The sequence below is a fragment of the Zingiber officinale genome, chromosome 4A, assembly GCF_018446385.1.
Source record: "Zingiber officinale cultivar Zhangliang chromosome 4A, Zo_v1.1, whole genome shotgun sequence".
Taxonomy (NCBI): Eukaryota; Viridiplantae; Streptophyta; class Magnoliopsida; order Zingiberales; family Zingiberaceae; genus Zingiber; species Zingiber officinale.
The window spans coordinates 158,437,012-158,443,640 of NC_055992.1; positions in this window are offsets into that span (position 1 = coordinate 158,437,012).

Below are 6,629 nucleotides of genomic sequence, written 5' to 3' on the forward strand. Positions count from 1 at the left end.
TATTCGAGTCGTACGGGCAATTGCATCCTGTCCTCCCGTGACGATATTAAGAGGATGTCGATCCCGCTACCTTGCCGAGTGGATGAACTGTCTACATATATCTTCCAAGTTACGTCTGACTCGGTGTTCTCGACCTCGGTGACAAAATCAGCTAAGGCCTGGGCCTTGATCGTCGCCCGCGGTTAATATTGTATATTAAACTCGCTTAGCTCGGTGGTCCATTTGATTATCTATCTGGATGCTTCTGGGTTAAGGAAAATATTTCCGAGTGATTGTTAGTCATCACCACGATAAGATGTGAGAGAAAATACATGCAAAGTTTTTGAATGACGAGTACTAGCGCGCAAACTAATTTTTTGAGATTGGTATAGCGGGATTCTGCTTCTTTAATATATGACTTAAAAAATACACTATCTGTTGCTCAGAGCCATTCTGTTGCACCAACGCCGAGCCAACTGGATACTCTGTGAATGACAAATAAATCCAGAGCGGCTCGCTGGCGTTGGGTTTTGCTAATACAGGTAGGGAGGTAAGGTACTCTTTAAGCTCCTCCAGTGCCTTGTCACACTCAACATTCCACTAGAACTTTGTCGCACGATTTAGTATCTTGAAGAACGGGTGACTTCGGCCAGACGATTTAGAGATGAATCTTGATAGTGCAGTGATCTGTCCGATCAGCCGTTGGGCTTCCTTCAAGTTGCAAGGAAAGGGCATGTCCCGCAAGGCCTTCACCTTGCTCGGATTCCCCTTGACCCCCCATTTGGTGACGATATAGCCCAAGAAGTGGTCACTCCTTGCTCCAAATAGGCACTTATTCAGATTCAGCTTGATTCCATATGCCCTTAGAGTTTGACAGATTTCTTTGATATTTGCGCAAAGGTCAACGGATCAGAGAGATTTTATCAAGATGTCATCGACATATACCTCCATGTTATGGCCGATCTGTGGTCAGAACACCTTGTTCATCAATCTTTAATAAGTGGCACCGGCGTTCTTCAGTCCGAACGACATGACGTTGTAGCAATAGGTCGTATCAGTTGTAATGAAGCTGACCTAATTCTCTTGATCTTCACGGGTGAGCGGCACTTGGTGGTAGCCCTGGTACACGTCAAGCATACAGATCAGCTCACAACTTGACGTGGAGTCCACCATTTGATCTATCCAGAGCAAGGGATATATGTCCTTTGGGCATGTTTTGTTTAGATCACAGAAGTTGATGCAGACTTGCCACTTACTGTCCAGCTTGGAGACCAACACGACGTTGGCCAACTAGCTCGAAAATTATACCTCGTGGATGTGACCAGCCTCCATCAACTTTTCTATCTCCGCTTGGATAATCTAATTCTGCTCTGAGCTGAAGTCTCTCTTCCTTTCTTTCACCGGTCGAGCATCCAATTGGATGTGAAGCTCGTGTTGAGCTACGCTTGGCGAGATGCCCGGGAGCTCGTGTGTCGACCAGGCGAATACATCATGGTTTCGCCTAAGGAAGGCGACCAACTCTGCCTTCTTCTTATCTGTCAGGTCGGCGACGACAAATGTAGTGGCTTTAGACCAGCTGGGATGGATCTGAACCTCCTCCTTTTCCTCATAGACCAACGCGGGAGGTTCTTCCATGATGGTGTTCAACTCTAAACGATGCATCTTCCGTGTGACCTTCCTCTCTGTTTTGACAATCTCGACATAGCACCGCCGAGCGACCAACTGGTCACCCTTAACTTCGCCTATCTCATTGTGTACCGAAAACTTTATTTTTTGGCAGAATCTAGACACCACAACTTGAAACTCGTTTAGGGCCAGTCAGACCAATATGATGTTGTAGGCGGACGGCGCGTCTACCACAATGAAATTTGTGGTCCTGGTCCTCTTGAGAGGCTCTTCTCCGAACGATATGGCCAACTGAACCTGGCCGATCAGCAATACTTCATTGCCTGTGAACTCGTAGAGCGGGATCATCATTGGCTGCAATTCGCTCCGATTGATTTACAGTTGGTTTTACGCTTTCTTAAAGATTATATTCACCGAACTACCTGTATCAACAAAAGTCCGATGAATAATATAGTTGGCTATTACCGGCCAAATGATCAAGGTGTTGTCGTGAGGGATCTCCACTCCCTCTAGATCTTGTGGGTCAAAATTGATCTCTTATCCCTCGGCCTTCTCTTTGCTGCATCCTACAACATGTATCTCTAGTCGTCGGACATGCGACTTCCTTACTCGGTTGGAATCACGTTCGGTTGACCCACCGATAATCATTTTGATTTTGCCTCGAGCCGCGTTGTTTCGGTTTTCCTCCTCCCGAGCTGAGGGTCTGGTCTGCTCAGCAGAAGCTCTGGTAGGACTTGTGTTATTTTTTTTTGTTGAGGCTGATGCTGATGCCACTGGTCTGCCTATCTATCTTCTTCTCTTTGCCCGTCCAACCGGTGTTGATGTCGTCGATTAGGAGTTGGTGAGCGACGATGGTATACTAGAGGAGTTAGTCGGTTGGGAATCAGCCTCAAGTCGTAGCAATCCCGAGTGTTATGCCGATTAATGGAACTAGCAAAACAATAGTGTCCAAGTCTTACCTTTTGCAGCTTTGGGTTGACCTGCTGCTACATGTTGCACGACATGCGTTCTTTGTTCCTGGTGCAACTGTGCTAGTCTTGATCGGGGGCCTTTTGGTGGTTGATGATTGGTGGTCGGCCACCGTTCTGGGGGAATAGTATGCTCGACAGGTGCTTCCTTCCTTCACGTCGCTTATGCCTCCTCCACGTTTATGTATTCGGTGGCATGACTGAGCAGATGGTCAAAGTCTCTTGGCGGCCTCCAGATGAATGAGCAGAAGAATTCTCCTTCGGCAAGTTCCTGGGAGAAGGAACTGTTGGAAGATCGGTGGGCGGCTTGAAGGGGGGTTCGATAGACGGCGCCCCCAAATCACTCACTTTCTACGTATTTGTTAATTGTGCAGCGGAATAAAAATAATACAAACACAAATACGAAAGCTAAATAGAAATACAAAGAACAAGAAAGAGCAAGCAAACCAACACGCGCCGATTTACGTGGTTCGGAGATAAAGCTCCTACTCTACGGCGTGTCCGTAAGGTGGACGATCCCTATCCGTCGGTGGATTACTCCCCGGAAGACCTCCGGCTAGCTCAAACCTCCTTGTGGGTGGAGAAACCTCACCACAAACTCACCAAGACCTCTTGGACACAAGGGAAACTCTTGAGCACTTGTAGACTACTAATTAGACCTTAACCAAGTCTAATTTTGTCAGGTTGACCGGCCATCCCAAGCTCCCTCTTATAGAGCTTGGGGAAATCAGCCTTGCTGATTTGCCCGTTACCAGTCAACTGGTCCTTGCACCAGTCGACTGGTGCCAACCCAACGTCTCTCTCAACGGCTAACTATCAGTCGACTGGTCCCTGGACCAGTCGACTGGTCCCAGCCGTTTTGGGCACAGAGAGCTTCTGTGCTCACCACCAGTCGACTGGTCCAAGTACCAGTCGACTGGTACAACCCTAAACTTAGGGTTTCCCATCCCGAGTACATTTCACTCGCACTCGGACCCTCACGACTCACTTGACTCTTATTTGCAGTCTTGACCTCTTGCCTTCAAGCCTACTTCCTTTGGCTCTCGTCCCTCGGATGCATCCAAGCCCGCGGCTTGTCTCCAATGTCATCCTTCGCGTATGCCTCGAAGTCGCTTCCCTTGGCCCTTGTCCTTGCTGCCTTGTCCACGATCCCTCAGATGCATTCAAGCGCGCGGCTTGTCCTCAATGCCATCCTTCATCGGACCCGAAGCCGTCAATCTGAGTCACATGTGTCACCTGCAGTCCTGCACAACTCAAGTACACATATCAAATAACGAGGGTAAACCTAACTTAAACCCTTTGCCCAAACACCAAAACACATGGTCCCGCGGACCATTGGGATTGCTCCAACAATCTCCCCCTTTTTGGTGTTTGGCAATACGTTTAAGTTAGAGAAAACAAATAACAAATTAACATGCTAATACAATGGATTTACGATGCCAAGGCTACACACTTGGACTTACTCTGCCGAATGGACTTACGTTGCCAAGGCTACACACTTGACAACCGCCGAATGGACTTACATTGCCAAGGCTACACACTTGGACTTACACCGCCGAATGGACTTACGATGCCAAGGCTACACACTTGGACTTATAATGCCGAATGGAATGTATTGGAACCTATCACAAGGCTCCCCCTACACCTATGCTCCCCAATGAGCTAGGATTTTTACAACGGGCTTTTTAAGAACCTATCCCAAGGCTCCCCCTACACCTATGCTCCCCAATGAACTAGGATTTTTACAATGGACTTTTTAAGAACCTATCCCAAGGCTCCCTCTACGCAAAGGCACTAAAGGTTTTCCCAACTAAACCTTAATTCTCCCCCTTTGCCTAACATCCAAAAAGTTCTCCAACAATATCCCAATTGTTGAAAACTTATCATCCAAACTGACCTTAAACTCATGTATTAATCCCCTTGGATCCCATACATCTAAGCGAGTTGACATGGTCACAAACCAATGCTGAAAACAGTTTCAGACTGGTATCAGTCGACTGTCGAAAAACACTGTTACCAGTCGACTGGTATCTGTACCAGTCGACTGGTACCCTATTTCTGAAAAAATCAACATTTTCAGGTCAACTTCAGAAATGCACCAGAAATTCCCTAGACCTCCAAAAATTCCCAAATTTTGAGGAGAGGTCTATTGTACCCTTGTCTACTTGGGAAAAATACATTACAAAATGTATCTATCACAAATTCTAAGATTGACACAAAATCCAAAACTAGCTAAATTGTTCAATTGAACCTTGACCTAAAGTCCTAGTTTTGGCTTCCTGTTGATGTATTTGCCCATACCAACCCACAATGCATCCCTAGCATTGGTTTATATGACATCCATACATCCAAAATCAATTATCATGCAAAATGACCCCAATGTCATATTTCCTTGCATGAAACATAATCCATGTGTGCCAAATCCCTAGGTTTGAGACTCAAATCCATCTCCAAACCTTTTGGCACACTCCATGGCTCCTCTAGACTCCCAAGTAGTACCCACCTGAGATCCATTGGCCATGGATCCCAAATTGACTCTTAGAGCTTCCCCTAGAGCTCTTTGCCTTAGCCACCTCCCTAGGTGACTCATCTATTGTGGCTGCACCACAATGATGTCCCTTAGAAGATCTCCTTATCTTCTTGATCTTGGACACATCATCCTTGCCATAATCATATGCAACCCTAGCATATTTCTTTTTATTGGCCTTGGATGACTCTCCCTTGCCCTTATCATGCGCCACCCTAGCACATGAACTCTCATTGGCCTTGGAGGGACTAGATTGGTATCCCAAGCCCGATCTATCATTGTTAGGTTTTTGGCTACCCAACATCATACTTAATCCCTTAGATCCAATAGTGAATCTCTTAAGGAATTTATCCAATTGATCAAGCTTTGCCTTCAAAGCTTAATTTTCCCTTTCTAGGTTCCTAAACCTAGAGTCAACATGTCCACCATGGACATTCCTAGACCTACCCTTTCTAGGCATATGTCTCCCCTTCTTGGGATTAATGCCTTGGGTCTCCTTAGGTCTACCATTTCTAAATTTATCATGCATAGATTTCCTAGGGTTATGATCCACATTTACCCTACTCCTATCATGATATCTAAAACCAAAATTTTGCATGGGCATATAATGATTAACATTATTTTTCCTAGCATGCATGAAGGAGTTTAAATTTGAATTAACCTTCAAGTTAGGGTATACCTCCCTTACCCTTGAAGCTCCCCCTTGATTTGAGCTCCTCTTCTTCTTCTCCCATTTCTTTAAATGTGCAAGCTTCTTAAGCTCCTTCTTCTTTGGGCATTTGGTATGGAAGTGACCCTTCATTCCACATGTGAAGCATACAATGTGCATCCTCTTCTTTTGGGTTTCTTCATTCCTACCACCCATGTTAGCATTTAAAATAACTTGATTGGGTTTAGGAATTACCTCTTTTTTACCCAAAGGACATCTACTCTTGTAGTGTCCCTTCTTATTGCACCCAAAGCATACTATGTGATCTTTAGACTTTGCTTTGGTGGAGGTGCTTGCTATGTTGACTTCTTCCAAGACCTCTTCTTCATCCTCTTCACTTGTCTTGGATTCTTCTTCAACCATTGAGGATGTAGATGCTATATCTTCCTCATCCACACTTGTGAATGACCTTTCTTCATCCTTTTCCTCAAATGTGACCAAATTTACTTCCTCTTCTTGAGCTACTAATCCCATCTCCTTGGGCTCCACATCCGATTGGTCCTTCTTCTCCTTTTGGACCACTTCGTCACTTTCTTCGGATTTTTCTTCTTCTTCTTGTGTAGGCAAAAATTCCTCCCATGGAAATTTCTTTATTTTGCTCCACAAATCGTGGGCATTCTCGTATTTACCTACACGGCTTATCACGTCATTAGGCAAAATATCAATCAAAATAGATATTACCTTATCGTTTGCCTTTGACTGTGTGGTTTGCTCCTCCGTCCAATGTCGTGATCGGAGCTTCTTCCCTTTCTTGTCTTTTGGGACTTCGAACGGTTTCTTGATCATCATCATGATATCCCAATCCGTGTTGAAGAAGACC